We start from the raw sequence: 10,119 nt of genomic DNA on the forward strand, positions 1-10,119 counted from the left end.
AAACATTAACTGGTTAGAACTTCATATATTAATACATTTTAGATATGATGTGAGAAGGAAGAAGTAATGACTAACCAAATTATGTGGTTCATGAAATAGCAGAAAAATATGTACCTAACATATTATTCAATGTATCTAAAAGGAATATTTACCTTTAGTAAGATTAACTTAAATGACCACAGGATGTCCTTTTTTAACAGATATACATGCTATTTCCAAACTATATGCTTGCAGATTTTTTTTGTCTGAACATTTAGTATTTGTCTAATTCTAGACAGTTCCTGGAATTTCTTCACAGTGACAATCCAATTATTGTACTCAAATGAAAATGCATAATGATGTGTGAACCATGCTGCAAAATGTATATTGCTAACTCAGATAAAGGCCAAAGGATATCCTTCTTCTAGTCTGACCACGTGGTACTGGATGACACTGGATCAAATTCAGACCTGAAGAATTTGGGTGTAACTTCAATGCTGTCAATGGAATTTCACCTGTTTACTCTAGATCTGAATTATTCAATAGGTTTAAAGATCCCTGACACAGGCAGAAAACAAACTGAATATACATGGCTTAAAGCTATTCTCTTTACAAATACAGTATTCTTCTAGACACGTTATTTCAGACATTCCATTTTTTCTATACCAGCAATTAAAAATGTAGCTGGTTATTTAGTAAGAGCTTCCCTTGCCACCCCACCTTTTGTTATCCTTCTGCTTATCTGAGGTCAGTGGTACTAGAGCACAAGCAGGAAGCAATTTTGCAAGCATTTATATGGCTATGGGCCATATGTGAGTCAGCTGGATTGCACTTTTTGTAATCCTCTCACAGAGCAGTCTTACAGAGCAGTCTATCCCCTTTCACGTACTGCATCATGATGTTAAGAGTGTCACCACAAATATATGATGAAAAAAAGTGTGAGTAACAAGTTTCACAGGATCATGGCATGAGATCAGGGAAGAGGAATTTATATTAAATTCTGCCCTTAAAAACATCTCTTCCTCTCACTTTGTGGTTCTAGATATGAACATGGGTTTATAGACCCATATGTCTCAAACATACATTCAGCATAAAAACTGACTAGCGTATAGTATTTGGGTGCCACACTAACCATTGTTTTCTTGCTAGTTGTCTGATTCCAACTCCACACAAAATGTTAACTATCCACAACAGGCTGCTCATAGGCTGTTCTGCATATGTAGGTCCAGTCACTTTGCTGTGCTAAATTCCTGCTCAGTATAGCAGACAGGGGGTCTGTTAGGGAGTCAGTTATACTGGGGGCTGCTCTAAACTGCACTAGCTGTCAATAATGGCTAATAGATAGTCCACCAATTTAGAACAGTCAGAGCAGAGCACTTCAGCCATGCCTTTTCCATGCCCTGGCACACACTCTACACTGGAGGCTGTAGGAAGAGATGGCATAGGAGCTGTCTGTGCTGCCTTTATGCTCACTAGGGACTCCCTATGCCTGAGACATCCTCTGCAGGGAAAATGAGGGCCAGATTCCATCATCTTTATCCCACTGAAAAGGAGTTGGGTAAGAATCTAGCTAGATATTTGTGCTGGACTTTATAAGGTCATTCTTGCGGTCAAGACTTTTTTTCTAACTTGAGAATTGCATCTATTGCAACTTGCAAATAAGTGAAGTTCCAAAAGAAGGGCTGTAAGAGTGTGGGACTGTCTCTCCCTGTCAATCTCTAAGGGAGGCCATGCCTCCTCACTGGCATGCACCTGTGAGGGAAGGATTAGCTGCTCCTAGTGTTCAGACCTTCAGGCCGGGCAGAGCAGGAAAGCAGTCTATGAGCCCCAGCCCTTGTCAGGATGGGGCAGCAAATAGTCTATGGGGACTTTAGCCTGCAATCAGGGCAAAGCAATATCAGCCTACAAGCCCAGGCCCTCAGTCAGGGCAGGGTAGCAAACAGTCTAGGGGCTCAGGCAGGGGTGAGACTAACGCAGGCCTACTGGTCTAAGGTGGGATGGCAGGGGTAGGGAGATGCTGTTAATACCAAAATTTGGACCCTAGGCACTCCAATAATGGCCTGTCTGTAACTGTAAACCAATTGTCAATTTGGACCATCTAGATGGGTGACAGGAGGTGGCCCATCCTAGAGGAATTGCCTGGTTTTACCAGGGAGTTTGTCTCTGACCCTCAGAGGACTCCCCAGAAAAGACTAGTTCTGTTAACCCATGAGAGGACACGGATATAGCCTTCCACTCAAAGGATTGATGTTCAAGCAGTAATTCTTTGAAAACAAAGTAATGTTTATTTAAAGGAAATATTCAGTTACCATACATTTAATAGTTTTAAGAAAGAATGCACTGTGATACATAATACATAGCCCATAGTACAGTGGCATTGCATTTAGAAATCATATAGTAAGGCAACACAAAAGACTACACAAACTATATAGCAGATACAATGCTTCACAACACAGTACACATAGACCCTTTATGCATATGTATAAAGCGTTAATACAGTATTATAATATAGTACCAAACCCTTATACATATGTTTAAGACAACATTACACATTAAAGGACATTACTAAATAATATTCTATGAGTGGTGATCAAGCAATCATAGAACAGTTGGGATAAAATCCATTCAGATACAGGCATCCAGCTTTATTTACAATCATATCTATGCATTCCTTATAATTAAGAAGAAATTATACTTTTTCTCCTTCTTCACCATCTATGATCTTTCTGCTCGATCAAGGATTTCAGTGATATTCAGCTTTTTCTAGTTCTGCTATTCTGTTCACCCACACTGAAGCCTGTCAGCTCTCTGCCATATATACAATTTTTGATCCTTTCTGATTGGTTGCTCTCTCAATGCTAGTAATTAGCATAGTTCCTCCCCTATGGGGTGATGCCTATTCAGCCAATCAGCTTTACCTGTCATTTGAGCTGGCCCTGGCTGAGAACCTCCTTCTCACCTGACTGACCCTTCCCCTCAGGTATTTTGGAGTGAACTCAGTCTCACCCAGCTGAACTTTACTTCACCCCAATTACCTGTCTGCTTTTGGACAACTCAGCCGGAGTCCTCCATTTTAATTTTTCTAATGTAAAATCATTGTGGCCACCGTTTTGGAAAACTTGCTCTAAACTATCACTATGTATTACTTATCAAAAGCCTTAAATCTCTGATTACATTTTTATGCATGTTTAAGCATTATGATACTGTCACCACTTTTGTTATGCTAATTGTGGGAGGTGAATTTTACAGTGTTGTCTCCCTCTCTCTGAATATTTACAACTGCATGGCTTACTGCTCTCTTTGATGCTGCTGATTTTCTTACACAGCATAGAGCAGCTAAAAGCCTCTTGTATCAGTCCCCTCCTTGGTGCGTGATATGCTTATACTTATTTACCAAACCACCACTCATTTAAATGGTGAGTTCTGTGGATGTTTGGTCTTGCCCAGTATTGGCTCAAGGCTCTCCCGTAGGACCGAGCAAATACCTCGTCTTACTGGCACAGTTCCTCACCATCCACTTTCCTGTGTGCCATTATCAAGGCTTTGGAGCAGAGCCCAGAGCTGGAGTGCGGAGCAGCTCTGGATCAGTGGAGCTGCATCTTTTTGCCTGGAGCTGGAGTGGAGCCAGAGCAAAGTTCCAAAGCCCTGGCCATTATAGTTTCTTTTAATACTTGTGGACTGTAGATGCTTTAGCTGCTTAAATTTTTGTTTGACCCAGCACACCAGGACAATAAGCATCAGTGCCATCACCATCTGAAATGCTAAGACTATTACAACAGGATGTAAAATTATATTAAGGAATCGTGTAGCTGTAGGAGACCATCCCATGAATACTTCCCACCAGCTATGTTTGGTGTCACTTTTTATACACTCTATAATTTGCTTAATTTTCTTAGTGGAGTGGTCAACAGTAATCATTTTCCCAAGCTTTTTCTAGTTGTCGTAAGTCAGGATGATCCATTAATTGCTTAACTAAGCTTATATTTAATTCCAAGGATATTGGATGAATCTTTTTATATATTTGATACTGATCCCTAATTTCCTCATTTCCAATTTCAGGTAGCATGAATTTGAAATTGCAACCAATCATGGAGGTGATATGAAAACAAATGCTTTTGTAATAAGGGTTCTGAGTTACATCACACAAATGATTAACTTTAAACAATTTACACCAACTTCTAACACATACACATTTATTTCCAATATATACAACTGATCCATTAAATGGGAAAGGGTCTAACTGACAATGACTTTCTCCTTTCATCATTTAAACATACATCATATGGCTGGATTACATTACTATTGCAATTTTATCCAATTCCATGTTCTTCCATACAAGCTTCAAGTTCCACAGTTTTGCATATAAAGTTTTGCCTTATGGCCCATAATTTGTGTTCTATAAATTGCATTATGCTGTTATTAACATTTAACCCTAGCGCTACAATAGGAGATATCCATTCAATTTGGGCATTAGACATTATGACTATGAATGTGGTAATTTGTTTTAGTTGAGGATTGTATGTGAAATTCACCATCTTCCACAAGGAATATTAATTTTGTTCAGCCTTAGTGGCATGTTTCTGTACTATACTTCTTATTTCTAAAGGTAAGATTCCACTCATTCCATCTCTTAAAATATCTTTTACCACGTCATTAGTCCAAATCTGTCCTTGTATGAAAGCCAATGCCATGGATAAATTGCTTTGCAATACCTCTACTGTATGTAGTATGGTTAAATGATCAGCTTTTTGTAATTTTTCCCAGCTAGAGAGTAGGCTAGCTATTAGAAAATGACTGGTGCTTATGTCATTTAAAGATGTTTTTAAAGCTTGGACAAAGCTCGTCGGTGCTGTCCTACTACACTTAACTTGTTAGCCAACACCTGTACATCTATACCGTTTAGTACTCCAAGTTCTGTGCCTGCTCCTACTAGCGCTGTATCTATTGAGGTTCAACATATTTAATACATTGTGGCTGTGTGGATGAAATATTCATAGAGGCTAAATTCACTATTACCTTTTTTAAAGAATAAGCGGTGTCTATTATTGTCTTTTAACCTCCTCCTTTATTACATAAGGACCAATGTGGATTTGTTTAGGCTTGAATATCCATAGAATAGTAAAAGTATAATTGAAATTAGGGCCAGTAATTCTCCATATTCCACTTTCACATTGTTTTGTTATAATTACACTACTGTCACCCCAATAGACAAACAAAATTTGTCCTGAACTGTTTCCCTTACATTCACTACCTCCTATCATTTGTTCATACCAGGGTACTTGCAGGCTTAATTAATTTCTAAATATAACTTTTGGTCATACTTCACACTGATGTTTATTCTGCTAACTCCTCCCTGTGGCTCATGACATTAAATGAAGCATCTTTTATCCTAGCATTGTTATGAACCCATTTTAATAATATTAATTCTTTATCATCTTTTGTCCATTTGGGGGCATGCCATGCTATGAAGGCACATGAAAAGCTTCTTCCTAAAACTTGTGTACAATTGCTTCTTCCTGTGTCATTCCATATACAAACCCCTTCCCCTTTGTACCACAGCATAGGTTTATCTTTTCCTGGGCCATCATTTACAATTGTCATATTTGTTGTAGTCAATATGTCATTGACACATGTGCCCATGTTTCTTCCTTGTTTACCCAAATCCATTTATATTTTTGTCCAATTAATATGACAGAAATTTAGATAATTTACCCTTTATCCCATGGATTAGATGGGTTTATCCATCGGGTATGGTCCTCTTTCATATTTAATATTTTGGCTTCATGTATTAAACTCCATTTCTTCTTATTGTCTGAAGACCATTCACACATCATTATAATATTATTTTTCTTTTCTTTTGTCTGGATGCTATTTGTTGGTATTTTAATTACAGAAGGGGTACTAGTTATTCTTTCTAGTGCTACCAAGAGACTATTGGAACGTGCAAATATTTCAAACTTGTCTATTAGCGTGCTTTGCCATTGTCCGGTTCTTTCTGCTTTTCCCTATATTGCACCTTTTCCTTCTTCAGCTGCCAATTCACATTTTGTTGACTCTGGTGAGGTTCCTAAGGTTCCCTTACCTAGAGAGGAGAATATAATAAAACATTTACGAGCATCTTCTGTAATAAACATTTTGCCAAAGTGATTTTGTGCAATAAAATTTATAACCCTTATAGGTCCCACTACAACTTTTACTATTCTGAGTTTAGCACTTATTTCTGGAATTATAAGAAAACACCCCACATTACTATTAGCAATAGCCGTTTGATTGGACTTGGTCCACTGAATCATCATTTTTTATTTCTTCACATCCAAATTCACACTACCATTAGCAGAATCCAGTAGCTATAAATATCCAGAAGAGCCAGGATGAATAGAATTGCATCTTCCACCATCTGGCTTTTCTTGTCTGGAAGACAGGAATAACAAAAGACCCCTTTTCCTTATAAAAAGTATGTATTTACTTAATTAACCATTAACTTTATGAAAAATATATATAACATATATCTTATACTATTTTACCTATTTTTAATTATTATTAAACTATTACTATTACATAAACTAACCAACTATTTTAATACAGTAATACTTTGACTACCTATTTTAACAACAATTTTTTTCCTTTTAATTGGTATCCCATAATATTTTATTCCACACATCAATCAGACAATCCAACATTCCTATAATATCCATGCTGATTATTCCATATGACTGTGTCCTTCTGGACCATCACTCAATTGTCAAAATCTTACCTTAATTGATATTGGTCTGGTCAGGGAAATTGGGGTCTGTCCTCCTAATGCTCCCATAATCATATATATATATATATATATATATATATATATATATATATATATAATCCGAGGCATACTGCAAAAGGTCAAAGTCTATCGCTATGTTTAAAATTGGAATGTTAGACCCCTTATCTAGGTAACAGAGCATTTCTGCCTCTGCTGGATTAACTCTTATTGGGTTAAGGTCTTCCAGATGGGTTGAAAAACAGCTGGGTTATAACCATAGCTGGCACCTCCTCATCCTCTTCTGGCTGTTTATCTATACCACTATCCTCTTCTTCTATGACATATTTATTAATTATTTAATTAATAAATATGTCATAATGACAATTATTAATTTAATATTTATTGTTCATTTGATTCCAGGAGGTCCTCAAACCACTCTCCTGCCAGGCTTCCTTTTCTTTCTCACTCTCTCCTTTCTTTTTCTGTCTTTCTCTCGTTCTCTATTAAATTTAATAATTAAACAAAAAATTCCACACACATTTTATTTTTATTTTACACACATTTCCCCTTTTAAAAAAAACTTATTCTTACATTACTCTATTGCCCATTGAATGGTTTTTTTACAAGATCTATTGAGTATTGCAACACTTTGAGAATATCTACCCCTACTATTCAAAGTCCATTTACCCCAAGTTTCATTATTCCAAAATGCACATTCTTTACTTCTTTATTTCTTATGCCAACTATGAGTGGAACACTCAGTAGAATTTTCTTCTTATTCCCTGTATTTCTGCTCTTTCTGGAGAAGTATATGAGAGAAAGTCTGTTGTATTATATATACTGTATTATTTAACACTGAATAGGTAGATCCTGTGTCTAAGTAATATAATTGTTGAATTTTTCCTTTGTCTATATTTATGACTATTATTGGCCTTCCATGTTGGTCTTTCCACAATTATGTTATAACTTGGGGTGATTGTTCCATCACCTGACTTATCAGTAAAAAGAAAAGGAGTACTTGTGGCACCTTAGAGACTAACAAATTTATTTGAGCATAAGCTACAGTTCACGAAAGCTTATGCTCAAATAAATTTGTTAGTCTCTAAGGTGCCACAAGTACTCCTTTTCTTTTGTGAATACAGACTAACTCGGCTGCAACTCTGAAACCTGACTTATCAGTGCTATTGTTCTATTATTGGATTTGGAGTTAATAGTTTCTATAACTGGTACACTTTCAAATAAGTCATTGAGGTCTTGTTCTGGGAATTCTGGAAATTCATACCAGACTCTTTCATCCCATACTTCTTTTTGCATTCCTTCCTGTTGCATTTTTTTTATTCCATTCTTTTCTTTTCCTATAAGAGAGAGATTATTACTATTTTGATTCTCCCTTTCACCTTTTCAATTGTGATGAATAGAACCATTTTGACACTTTTCTTTTTCCTTTTTGGATCTCTAATTGATATACCAATGGACTAGCTTTATTAACTATTCTTACTGGTCCTATCCATGTTGGACTAAGCACATGACCCTTTTCTTTAACTCATCTATACATAACCATATCACCTATTTGCCACTCTTGTGGCTGTAAGATTGGTCCAATCTTAATCACATGCATATGACAACAGCAGGACTATTATGGAAACCCTATGGAGTTCTGGTGAATACATACTGCTGTCTTTGAAATGTAAATGCAAATTTATAGCAAGAATGTTGATGTAAAGGTATAGCAAAGAACATATTTGCCAAATCTAGAACTGTAAACCACTGGGCTTATTATGTAAACCTTCCATAATAGAGGCTATTACTTCTGGATATTTAGCTACCACTGGAGCAGTCATTGGAGTTACTTTGTTGAGTGGTTTGAAATCAATAGTTAACCCTCCAGGTTTACCATCTGCTTTTAGAACTGACCAAATGGCTTCATTATTTGTACTTTGTTGTTCTATTATGACTCTTTGCTCCAAGAGCCCTTGAATAGTTTTCATTAGACTAGGTTCTGCTTCTTTGGGATACTTATACTGCTTTTGGGGTGGGGGATCAGGTCCAGTAATTAAAACTTCTGAGTTAATTTTCCCACATTCTATTTTATTGGTGGCCCAAACTTCTTTATGTTTCTTTGCAATTTCTACTACTTCTGCTGGCTAGTTGGGCCATTCTATTTCCTCAGCAGCCTTAAGGGTAGCTAACCTGTATCCTGCTTCAATAACAACTGGGTGGTCTAAGACCTTTGTTTTATTTCTCATACTTTATTTACCAAATCTAATATTAATTTAAAGTTTTTCAATATATCTATACCTATTATTCCATCTCCATCCAGATTTATTAAACCAAATAGTTCCCATCCTTGTTTAGTTCCTAGCTGAAAGCAAACTGGAGGGCTGAATGGCACCTTACTCTTTACTTCACTAAATCCTTGCAACTTTTTTTAATGTTACTGGGGGTCCAAATACATTTTTGTTTTAGTACTAACTAAAGAAAATGTCAGGTTTCAGAGTAGCAGCCATGTTAGTCTGTATTTGCAAAAAGAAAAGGAATACTTGTGGCACCTTAGAGACTAACTTATTTAATTTAATCATAAAATTTTGTGAGCTGCATCCGATGAAGTGAGCTGTAGCTTACAAAAGCTTATGCTCAAATACATTTGTTAGTCTCTAAGGTGCCACAAGTACTCCTTTTCTTTTTAAAGAAAATGTGGCACCCCTATCTGTTAACATATCTTGTCCGAATGCTCCCTTATTAAATTCCACATTGGGTCTTCCCCAATCATCTGATTTAAAATGTGCCACAAAATCAGCACGATCTTTTGCTCATACTGGAAAAATTAGAGGGTGCCTGGCTTCCCTATACCTGATCTTTGGGACATGGTGGAGCCATGGATATGCTCCTTTCATGGTTTGCTAATCTTCAAATAAATTCTTCAATAGGTAATCCGTTAATTTGCTGTCTAGGTTTGTACTATAATAATTTTCTCCAAAGCCAATTTCTTCCTAAGTCACCAACTTTTCTTTTTGGAGGGAACAAACTTTTATTTTTATTTTCTTCTCTTCTTAATTCCTCTTTATTTTGTTTGCTTTGCCGGTTTCCTTTTCCTTGTGGATCATTATTGGAAAAGGTCATCACTGATACCGTATCTTTTCTTTGGGGGGATAACATGGTTCTCTTAACATGTTCTTTTCTTTTAAAGGCTGGAACGTTTCCCTTTGTATTTCATACAGTCTTTTCGCTTGTTCCTCTATTTCCTGTAATACAGTAGTTTCTAGATTGTCAGAAACCATAGCCATTCTTAATGCTGAATTAAATCCCAACAATATAGCTCTTTTAAATTGTACTACATCATATACTCTACCTGCTGGGATAATCCCAGAGTGTTTATACAATAATTTCCTTCTGGCTAC

The 10,119-nt window shown here is 36.5% G+C and overlaps 1 long non-coding RNA gene across 1 annotated transcript; it reads right to left on the bottom strand.

Moving 5' to 3' along the window:
* Positions 1–4,152: 4,152 nt before the first annotated feature.
* LOC122458714 lies at positions 4,153–9,167 on the bottom strand. Its single transcript, XR_006278897.1, has 2 exons — positions 7,889–9,167; positions 4,153–7,709 (listed from the first exon to the last, which is right to left on the bottom strand). It is a non-coding gene; the product is annotated as an uncharacterized LOC122458714 (long non-coding RNA).
* Positions 9,168–10,119: the final 952 nt, after the last annotated feature.

Source organism: Dermochelys coriacea, chromosome 2, assembly GCF_009764565.3.
Source record: "Dermochelys coriacea isolate rDerCor1 chromosome 2, rDerCor1.pri.v4, whole genome shotgun sequence".
NCBI classification, from domain to species: domain Eukaryota; kingdom Metazoa; phylum Chordata; order Testudines; family Dermochelyidae; genus Dermochelys; species Dermochelys coriacea.